General features: G+C 30.5%; 3 long non-coding RNA genes across 3 annotated transcripts; 2 read left to right on the top strand and 1 right to left on the bottom strand.

The window, feature by feature from the left end:
- Positions 1-1,754: 1,754 nt before the first annotated feature.
- Positions 1,755-2,106, top strand: LOC141392644 (uncharacterized). The gene is made up of 2 exons (XR_012409818.1): positions 1,755-1,943; positions 2,002-2,106. It is a non-coding gene; the product is annotated as an uncharacterized lncRNA (long non-coding RNA).
- A 2,922-nt stretch (positions 2,107-5,028) lies between these two features.
- On the top strand, positions 5,029-5,458 carry LOC141392643 (uncharacterized). The gene is made up of 2 exons (XR_012409817.1): positions 5,029-5,192; positions 5,268-5,458. It is a non-coding gene; the product is annotated as an uncharacterized lncRNA (long non-coding RNA).
- Positions 5,459-6,932: 1,474 nt separating this feature from the next.
- On the bottom strand, positions 6,933-9,210 carry LOC141392642 (uncharacterized). Its single transcript, XR_012409816.1, has 3 exons — positions 9,072-9,210; positions 7,126-9,004; positions 6,933-7,060 (listed from the first exon to the last, which is right to left on the bottom strand). It is a non-coding gene; the product is annotated as an uncharacterized lncRNA (long non-coding RNA).
- Positions 9,211-10,097: the final 887 nt, after the last annotated feature.

The raw sequence follows: 10,097 nt of genomic DNA, 5'->3' as shown, positions 1-10,097 counted from the left end.
CTTGTCGTTTGGGTCTGTACTTTCAAAAAATCCTCAATTCGAATTGTTTGCACAAGATCACTTTAAAAATGTTGCACAGTGTAATCAATGCACCAGAACTACGGCTTCTGTGGACGCCTATAATGGGTTCCTTGGAAAGGTAATTACCAAGAGTGGAAATTTTTTCAAATTTGTCGGCTCCCTTTGATATACTTGCGGAAAGTGGAGGATCCTCTGTAAAAAGGAGAAGCACAAAAGAAGCGCGTGCGTATGCCGAAGCGGCTAATATCCTCGAAAAAGGAAAAATAAATGCCTTATCATTTTTAAATAGGATGGTGTTTGAAGAAAACGCTATATGCACAAATATGCTCCCAATGGAAGATGAGGTATACGACGAAGCTGATGAAGACTAAAAAGATGAAGATGAGGTTGAGGAAAAAGAGGAGTCCAATGGAAGCATATGTGTGGTGTGCTACGACAAAATTGCTAAAATTGTTTTACTGCCATGTAGACATTTGGTAGTGAGTGTTGAATGACATTTGAAACTGCAGGCAGTTGCCCCTGGCAAATAATTCCGACACATTCAACTGTCCCTACTGCCGTGCCGTGGTTCAAGCCACTTTACAAAAATATTAATATATTATATAAGAAATAAATGCAATGCAATTTATACTAAAATTATATAAATTAAACATTGTTAATAGGTGTATCTTTTTACATTCTGAATGATGAAACATTTGTTCAGCAGTTTTTCCTTTACACAACTGTCAAAATCTGCAACATTAGTAATACCCAGCAAACCAAATGTCTGATGTCCGACAAGTCTGAACAATTTCGGAAGCAAAGTCGTTCAGATTTCGTTACGATTTCTAAACGATTTTTCGGACAGGAAATAGTTCAGATTTTGTACAGATTTCGTTCCGATTTCGGAACGAATGTCGGAAAGAAATTTCCTTTCCGAATTTCCCAAGGATTTTCTTCAGATTTCGTTACGAAATCGGACCGAAATCGATCCGATGTCGCTCCGACATTTCGTTCCGAAATTATGTCAACCACTTCATACAACTTTCGTTAAGATATCGTTACGATTTCGGATCAGATTTCGGATGTATCGTCCGAATTTTGTTCCGATTTCGTTACGATGTCGGTACGATTGGTTTGCTGGGTAGTTATTACCAATTATCACGTAAAAATACACAGCTCATACTTGATTACTTATCATATAATTTTTGAATTCTATGAAATAAGTGTTTTCTTTTGCTTATTGTTACTAAAAATTATTGTTGTTTTGAGTCCTTCAATTTTTGTTGCTTTTTTCTTAATAAAGTTTTCGAAATTGTACCCCATTTTTTGATCATATCTTAATAAAAACTTTAGAAAATGCACCCCAATTTCTTGTTTTTGTTAAACACTAAAATATATTTAGGCCCCAAACATGTGCAAAAAGGCCCAAATAAAAATTTAATTAGGCCCCAATTATATTTAGACCCCAATTTGATTTTCAAATTTTCGATTTACTTGTTGTGAAGACAATTTGGCCCCAACAGTTGAATGAAAAAAGGTCCCAAAAAAACGAAATTAGACCCCAAAAGTTTTGTTGTTGTTTTTCATATACCTGTTTGGGGACTATTTTCATTTTCAATTTGGGGTGTTATTTCCTGGGGCCTTATTTCTGTACGCCGCCAGAAATATTAAACAAAGTTGTTTTTTGTACAGTCGTAGACTGAAGGTATTTATAAAGCTGATTTATTCATCTTTACATGAATAGTGAAAGATATGTTATTAGCAGTCACGTTCTTAAAAACTTATTTTGCATTTTTAAATTTGTCTTTTGATGAGAAAAAATATATATACTACCATCTCTCATAGACCTCAAATGAAAATTAAATACAATGAAGTTTACGGCAATGTTAGTTGGCTTGATAGCCTTAGTACTGTTCTCCAATCCTGCAGCAGGCGAACCGGTATGTAATTGAAACATTTTATAATAAGGACACAGCAGTAAGTGTATTTTCTTTTCAGAGATCATACAGAAAAGTGGGACCAGGGGGAAAATAAATAATTGTTGAAGGATGTATAGAACCTCAGCTGCCTTATGAATGCCAAATAAAAGTGTTTTAAATACGATTCTAATTTCTTTCTATTTTTAGGGAACCAATAGAGGCTCGTGCATTTTTAAAAATAATTTTAGGGCAATAATAGAGGCTCGTGGATTTTTAAAAATATTTTTAGCGCAATAATAGAGGCTCGTGGATTTTTAAAAATATTTTTAGCGCAATAATAGAGGCTCGTGGATTTTTAAAAATATTTTTAGCGCAATAATAGAGGATCGTGATTTTTTATAAAATATTTTTAGCGCAATAATAGAGGCTCGTGGATTTTTAAAAATATTTTTAGGGCAATAATAGAGGCTCGTGGATTTTTAAAAATATTTTTAGGGCAATAATAGAGGCTCGTGGATTTTTAAAAATATTTTTAGGGCAATAATAGAGGCTCGTGGATTTTTAAAAATATTTTTAGAGCAATAATAGAGGCTCGTGGATTTTTAAAAATATTTTTAGAGCAATAATAGAGGCTCGTGGATTTTTAAAAATATTTTTAGCGCAATAATAGAGGATCGTGATTTTTTATAAAATATTTTTAGCGCAATAATAGAGGCTCGTGGATTTTTAAAAATATTTTTAGGGCAATAATAGAGGCTCGTGGATTTTTAAAAATATTTTTAGGGCAATAATAGAGGCTCGTGGATTTTTAAAAATATTTTTAGGGCAATAATAGAGGCTCGTGGATTTTTAAAAATATTTTTAGGGCAATAATAGAGGCTCGTGGATTTTTAAAAATATTTTTAGGGCAATAATAGAGGCTCGTGGATTTTTAAAAATATTTTTAGGGCAATAATAGAGGCTCGTGGATTTTTAAAAATATTTTTAGGGGACCAATAGAAACTCGTGGATTTTTAAAAATATTTTTAGGGGACCAATAGAAACTCGTGGATTTTTAAAAATATTTTTAGGGGACCAATAGAAACTCGTGGATTTTTAAAAATATTTTTAGGGGACCAATAGAGGCTCGTGGATTTGTAAAAATATTTTTAGGGCAATAATAGAGGCTCGTGGATTTTTAAAAATATTTTTAGGGCAATAATAGAGGCTCGTGGATTTTTAAAAATATTTTTAGGGCAATAATGGAGGCTCGTGGATTTTTAAAAATATTTTTAGGGGACAAATAGAGGCTCGTGAATTTTTAAAAATATTTTTAGGGGACCAATAGAGGCTCGTGGATTTTTAAAAATATTTTTAGGGCAATAATAGAGGCTCGTGGATTTTTAAAAATATTTTTAGGGCAATAATAGAGGCTCGTGGATTTTTAAAAATATTTTTAGGGCAATAATAGAGGCTCGTGGATTTTTAAAAATATTTTTAGGGCAATAATAGAGGCTCGTGGATTTTTAAAAATATTTTTAGGGCAATAATAGAGGCTCGTGGATTTTTAAAAATATTTTTAGGGCAATAATAGAGGCTCGTGGATTTTTAAAAATATTTTTAGGGCAATAATAGAGGCTCGTGGATTTTTAAAAATATTTTTAGGGGACCAATAGAAACTCGTGGATTTTTAAAAATATTTTTAGGGGACCAATAGAAACTCGTGGATTTTTAAAAATATTTTTAGGGGACCAATAGAAACTCGTGGATTTTTAAAAATATTTTTAGGGGACCAATAGAAACTCGTGGATTTTTAAAAATATTTTTAGGGGACCAATAGAAACTCGTGGATTTTTAAAAATATTTTTAGGGGACCAATAGAAACTCGTGGATTTTTAAAAATATTTTTAGGGGACCAATAGAGGCTCGTGGATTTGTAAAAATATTTTTAGGGATATAATAGAGGCTCGTGGATTTTTAAAAATATTTTTAGGGCAATAATAGAGGCTCGTGGATTTTTAAAAATATTTTTAGGGCAATAATGGAGGCTCGTGGATTTTTAAAAATATTTTTAGGGGACAAATAGAGGCTCGTGAATTTTTAAAAATATTTTTAGGGGACCAATAGAGGCTCGTGGATTTTTAAAAATATTTTTAGGGCAATAATAGAGGCTCGTGGATTTTTAAAAATATTTTTAGCGCAATAATATAGACTCGTGGATTTTTAAAAATATTTTTAGGGCAATAATAGAGGCTCGAGGATTTTTAAAAATATTTTTAGTTCAATAATAGAGGCTCGTGGATTTTTAAAAATATTTTTAGGGCAATAATAGAGGCTCGTGGATTTTTAAAAATATTTTTAGGGCAATAATAGAGGCTCGTGGATTTTTAAAAATATTTTTAGGGCAATAATAGAGGCTCGTGGATTTTTAAAAATATTTTTAGTTCAATAATAGAGGCTCGTGGATTTTTAAAAATATTTTTAGGGCAATAATAGAGGCTCGTGGATTTTTAAAAATATTTTTAGGGCAATAATAGAGGCTCGTGGATTTTTAAAAATATTTTTAGGGCAATAATAGAGGCTCGTGGATTTTTAAAAATATTTTTAGGGCAATAATAGAGGCTCGTGGATTTTTAAAAATATTTTTAGGGCAATAATAGAGGCTCGTGGATTTTTAAAAATATTTTTAGGGCAATAATAGAGGCTCGTGGATTTTTAAAAATATTTTTAGGGCAATAATAGAGGCTCGTGGATTTTTAAAAATATTTTAGGGCAATAATAGAGGCTCGTGGATTTTTTAAAATATTTTTAGGGCAATAATAGAGGCTCGCGGAATTTTTAAAATATTTTTTGGGCAATAATAGAGGCTCGCGGATTTTTTAAAATATTTTTAGGGACCAATAGAGGCTCGTGGATTTTTACAAATATTTTTAGGGGACCAATAGAGGCTCGTGGATTTTTACAAATATTTTTAGGGGACCAATAGAGGCTCGTGGATTTTTACAAGTTATATATTTATATAGTCTAAACATATTAAATATTTCAGAGCATGACCAAGAATTTTTATATAAACTACGTTTTTACAATGAATTGCTTTTAAATATTTATAATTTCGCTAATAATATATTCATCTTCAGGTTTTCTAATACAAAACCTTCTGTTTATAAATCCACAAACAACATTGAAAACAGGTTACATTAGGTTCCTAACTGGTACAACATGAAGTACTTTCCTATTATAGGCTTATTATTAGCCCTGGCCGTGTTAAAGGGTTGTCAAGCGTCACGTCGGGTATGTTTGACTGAATTACTGAATTATAGAACAAATAAAGTCTTTACCGAAAACTTTTAACTTCATTTATTTTAGGGAGACTATGTGGGTAGGGAACACTTGGAGGGAATGCTAAGTACAATACCATACTTAAGGCAGTAAAATAAAATTCCCTTAAAAATATTTTAAAAATTCACTGTTCAAGGTCATAAAATATAATTTTTCCATCGACATATATCTGATATTTAAATATATATGAAAATTTTATTTCATTATCGCCAATAGAATTCTTCGTTTGTTATTTTTTCACTCATAATCACAACAATAAACGTGGCTTATTTAAAGAATTGTTTCAACTATCATTACAACAATAAACCTGACTTTTTTAAAGAATATTTTCTCATCGACCTTCGCAACAATAAACGTGGATTTTTTAAAGAATATTTTCTCATCGACCTTCACAACAATAAACGTGGATTTTTTAAAGAATGTTTTTTCATTGACCTTCGCAACAATAAACGTGGATTTTTTAAAGAATATTTTCTCATCGACCTTCACAACAATAAACGTGGATTTTTTAAAGAATGTTTTTTCATTGACCTTCACAACAATAAACGTTATTTTTTAAAGAATATTTTTCATTGAACTTCACAACAACAAACGTGGATTTTTTAAAGAATATTTTCTCATCGACCTTCACAACAATAAACGTGGATTTTTTAAAGAATGTTTTTTCATTGACCTTCACAACAATAAACGTGGATTTTTTAAAGAATATTTTTTCAACCATCGTAACAATAAACGTGGATTTTTTTAATGATGTTTTTTCATTGACCTTCACAACAATAAACGTGGATTTTTTAAAGAATATTTTTTCAACCATCATAACAATAAACGTGGATTTTTTAAAGAATATTTTTTCAACCATCATAACAATAAACGTGGATTTTTTAAAGAATATTTTTTCAACCATCATAACAATAAACGTGGATTTTTTAAAGAATATTTTTTCAACCATCATAACAATAAACGTGGATTTTTTTGAATAATGTTTTTTCATAATAACACTGTGCTACAGTGAAAATTTGCAGGGGTTCGGATGCATAAATTCGGTAATGTGGGAGTCCATGGAAGACGAAAATACCTTTGGCTTCTTTGGGTCACTTCGTTTTTTGATTTTATAACGGTAAATGTAGTAAAAAACGGGGTTTTTTGAATTTTCAACTTAAAACGGACATAAATTCTTTTTTCCGCAACGGACTTTTACAGCTCTATTTTTATATAAAAGGCGAAAATTCTGTCTTTCGAAAAAGCCATCATTTGTAAACATCGGGTAAAAATAGTTAGGTTATAGCGATTTAAGTGTGACAAAAACGCATTAAAAAACAGGAAAGTGGTTTTCCTCGTGCTCTAGGCTGCGTAGAAGACACCAAACGGCGTAATTATTTACTTTTGTCAAGAATAAAATTTAGTTAGTTCACAAAATAGTGAAAACCAATGAAATCGGTTGAAAAATAGATAAGTTATGGCATTTTTTGTGTTTTAACTTTTTGGGTTTTCCTTTATAAAAGTTGGTACCTTAGTGCGTATGATTGTAATTTGAATTTGTCTACTTAATAATTACGCACAAGGTACCAATCTTTTATTAAGGAAAAAACAAAATGTTAAAACACTAAAGATGGCATAACTCATGCATTTTTCACCCGATTTCATTGGTTTTCCCCATACTAATAACTTTGTGTGATATGATACAAAATCGTGTATATGAATAAATTTATTGAAGCTATATTGTAATAAACATCATCATAATTTCTGCATCATATATGTATGTATGTGGTATTTTCTTAACGAACACCTCTTCTAGGGGAACGCGAACGAGGTTCACGTCTCTAAAAAAGATATAAATTGCCTATGTATTATCCAATATATTTATAGTAACAACTGAAAATCATACCGAATATGCAGCTGCTGGACCTGAGAGCACGACCATGGCTATTAAGCCGATTAGAATTGGTAAAAACTTCATGATGTTTTTTTTTATGAAATGAAATTGTGACTGTCAGCAATAGGTTTTTATAATATTTCTAGTTTAAGGTGTTCCTGGTCATTCGAGGTATCATAAAATGGAAATCTATTTAAGCACATGTCCATAAATAAATTAAAAAAATTAAGAAAAATAAATAAACAAATGATCGTTAAACCATGTGAGAGTGCACATATTGGTCTAATTGACTATGAAAAATATTTACAAAAAAATCGTTGTGATCGAAGAAACCCCTATCAAAAAATTTTTCCTTTTGTAAAAGCGGTTTGAGGTAAAATGTCGAATGATTTCTGCCACAACACATACGCACCTGTGTCTCTCAGAAATAATATATTTTAATTTTAATCACACAGATGATCAAATATATGGGAAATCAGTGTTGTGACTATTGATTATATATTGATTTTTAATCTGTTTTTCAAAATAGTCAGGCTTAATCCCATAGTCGTTGTTTTAATATTTTATTAAAACAACTTTAATTTATTAGTGGGAAAAAATTGGCGATGTTTACCAAGGGGTAAGGCAGGGAATACTATAGTTTCAGATCTCGCCACAGATCTTCATCAGTTCCCTTATTTCTTGTTTTTCAACAAGAAACTTTTTATACCCAAGTGTCAATTGCTAGCTCAAATAGATACGTGCGCAAAGAAACACTCTGACCCTCCTGATTTTTAATCAATAAAAAAGTTAGTCTGCTCCATGATAAATATATCTGAGGTCGACATAATCGACGAAATAACAAGTTTTGTAATTGAAACAAACTAATATTATTTTCTAAATGACACCGTTGCGAATAAGTTTTGACATAGCTCATTCGACATGTAGCCTCAAATGCTTTTCTATCATATTTTTTAATCATTTCATAAGTATTTAATTGATTAAATTATTTTATTAAACACAATTCATCTCAGTCCTTATGCAAATTCTCCGTAGTCAGGCTTCACATTCCATTTGTTTTATATGTATATTCGCCACCTTGCCGCAGTAAACTATCGGAACATATCCTAAGACACTTTTTAAAGTTTCTTTTACTCTAAAGGTGATTTGACTTGAATCATACTAAATTTCATTATATTTCCAAATTAAGTAAAAAATCGGTGTCGAATGATTTACGTCACAACTTATACGTACCAGTATCCATCATACAGATAACATACGTTTATTTTCAGTATTTTAACCATTTCATGGAAAAGATAACACAATAGATACAAAAATAACAAATGTCCTCATTTCAATCCTTCATTGTTTTTTTTTTATTTCCGACCGAATCTAGGTGGTACTTGCCAAAGTCCCTAAAATAAATTTTTTTAAATTTAACATTTTCACACCTTCTGCATATATCAAACCCTGTCTTCAGAAGCGAGAGCTGATAACAAATGATGTTTGGAAAAATATTCTTACAAAATCCACGTTTATTGTTGTGATCATGGTTGACATAATATTCTTACAAAATCCACGTTTGGAAAAATATTCTTTAAAAATCTACGTTTTTTGTTGTGACGATGTGTGAAAAAATATTCTTTAAAAAATCCACGTTTATTGTTGTGAAGATCGATGAAAAAATATTCTTTAAAATATCCGCATCTATTGTTGTGATGATGGATGACAAAATAACAAAAGAAGAATTCTATTGATGATAATCGGATGAAATTTACATATAATTAAAAATCAGATATATGTGCATTGAAAGATTAACTTTTGTGACCTTTAAATGTAAATTTTAAAAATGATCCCATAGTCGTATTGCGCTTAGAGTTTCTTCTAAGTTTTCCCTATGTGAAAAGTCTCCCTAAAATAAATGAATTTAAAAGTTTTCTATTAAGACTTTATTTGTTGTATAATTCAAATAAACATACCCGACGCGAGGCTTTACAATCCTTTAACGCAACCAGGGCTAGTAATAAACCTATAGTAGGAACGAACTTCATGTTTTACCAATTAGGAACCTATTGTAACGTGTTTTCAACATTGTTTCCGGATTTATAAACAGAGTATTTTCTCTTAAACAACCTCAAGGTAAATATATATTTTTAGTGAAATTATAAATATTTAATGTATTAAAACGCAGTTTATTTATAAATTCTTGGTCATGCTTTGAAATATTTAATTTGCTAAAACTATATACATACATATGTTTATTAGGGTGGTGACTTTTTAACAACTACATATTTCTGTTTCATATTTTGATGAGGTTTTATCTTAGGTTATAGAAAACCTTAAGGTGAACTGATAAAAAACCTCAGGCACAAAGTGATTTTAACATTTTGGGCAATTTTTTTGAAATCACTATAATTTTCAATATCCTCCATAACTTACCACGCTAGTAAAAATTCTACACCTCTATAGGTCCTCTAAAATATTTCTAAAAATCCACGAGCATCTTTTGGTAACCTAAAAATATTTATAAAAATCTGCGAGGCTCTATTGCCCTTAAAATATTTTAAAAATCCACGAGCCTTAAATATTGCCCTTAAAATATTTTTAAAAATTCACGAGCCTTAATTATTGCCCTTCAAATATTTTTAAAAATCCACGAGCCTCTATATGCCCCCTATAAGCATTTTTAAAAATCCTATTATTGCCCTAAAAATATTTTTAAAAATCCTATTATTGCCCTAAAAATATTTTTAAAAATCCTATTATTGCCCTAAAAATATTTTTAAAAATCCACGAGCCTTCATTCGTCCCCTAAAATATTTTTAAAAATCCACGAGCCTTCATTCGTCCCCTAAAATATTTTTAAAAATCCACGAGCCTCTATTGGTTCCCTAAAAATATTTTTAAAAATCCACGAGCCTCTATTGGTTCCCTAAAAATATTTTTAAAAATCCACGAGCCTCTATTGGTTCCCTAAAAATATTTTTAAAAATCCACGAGCCTCT

The sequence above is a fragment of the Musca autumnalis genome, unplaced genomic scaffold (genome assembly GCF_047663935.1).
Source record: "Musca autumnalis isolate F117 unplaced genomic scaffold, ASM4766393v1 scaffold_2, whole genome shotgun sequence".
NCBI lineage: Eukaryota > Metazoa > Arthropoda > Insecta > Diptera > Muscidae > Musca > Musca autumnalis.
The sequence above is the reverse complement of the archived record's forward strand: the minus strand, read 5'-3'. Positions and strand labels throughout refer to the sequence as shown.